The 1,042-nt window shown below is 37.7% G+C and overlaps 1 protein-coding gene across 2 annotated transcripts in view; it reads right to left on the bottom strand.

Moving 5' to 3' along the window:
- The window catches only part of LOC106880850 (dual specificity mitogen-activated protein kinase kinase 1), a 62,949-nt gene that overhangs the window by 18,303 nt on the left and 43,604 nt on the right, over positions 1 to 1,042 (bottom strand). The gene's annotated exons all lie outside the window — the stretch shown is intronic.

The following is a 1,042-nucleotide window of genomic DNA, read 5'->3' as shown; positions in this document are numbered from 1 at the left end:
TTTAGCAGGATTTTAAGAGGTGGAAGAGTTTGTGAGAGTATTGACATCACCATCATTATTATTATTATTATTACTACTATAATTAAGGCAACGAGTTGGCAGAATCGTTAGCACGCCAGGTGAAATGCTTAGCGGTATTTTGTCTGCTGCAATGTTCTGAGTACAAATTCCACCAGTTCCACCAGCGTCAACTTTGTCTTTCATCATTTTGGAGTCGATAAATTAAGTACCAGCGAAACACTGGGGTCAATGTAATCGACTAACCCCCCTCCCCCTGCAAATTTCAGGATTTGTGCCTATAGTAGAAAGGATTATCATAATTAAGGTAGCAAGCTGGCAGACTCGTTAGCATGCCAAGCAAAATGCTTAGCAGTATTTCGTACGTCTTCATATTCTGAGTTCAAATTCCGACTTGGCCTCTCATACTATCGAGGTTGATAAATTAAGTACCGGTGAAACACCAAGGGTTGATGTAATCAACTAGTCCCCTTTAATAGAAGGAATTATTATCGAGGCAGAAAGACGGCAGAACCCTTACTGCCTTGGACAAAAAGCTAAGCTGCATTTCTGCCAGCTCCTTACATTCTGAGATCAAATTCCAATGAGATTGACTTTGCCCTTCAGGGGTCGTACCAAGCAAATATTGGGGGGGGTGATGTAACAACCCTGCCAGCTCACCGCCTTAACAACGACAACAATAATAATTTCTAACATTGGCAAATATGCCAGAAATTCCAGGGGAGTGGAGCAGTGGATTATACCACCTCTCACTACTTGATTGGTACTTTATTTTATCAACTGAAGTACTTGGAACATAAAGTACCAGTGACTAAGTCCTGCAAGACATTTTGTCCAATTCTCCACCTATTCTGCCAATAATAATAATAACAATAATAATGATAAGATGAATTTATAGATGTCAATATGGTGTGTGTGTGTGTGCATGTGTGAGTATGAATGTGTAAGTATGTATGTACGTGTGTATGTATATATATATATATATTTATATTTATATTTATATATATATATATATATATATATA

Source organism: Octopus bimaculoides, chromosome 15, assembly GCF_001194135.2.
Source record: "Octopus bimaculoides isolate UCB-OBI-ISO-001 chromosome 15, ASM119413v2, whole genome shotgun sequence".
Taxonomy (NCBI): Eukaryota; Metazoa; Mollusca; class Cephalopoda; order Octopoda; family Octopodidae; genus Octopus; species Octopus bimaculoides.
This window is presented reverse-complemented; position numbering and strand designations above follow the sequence as displayed.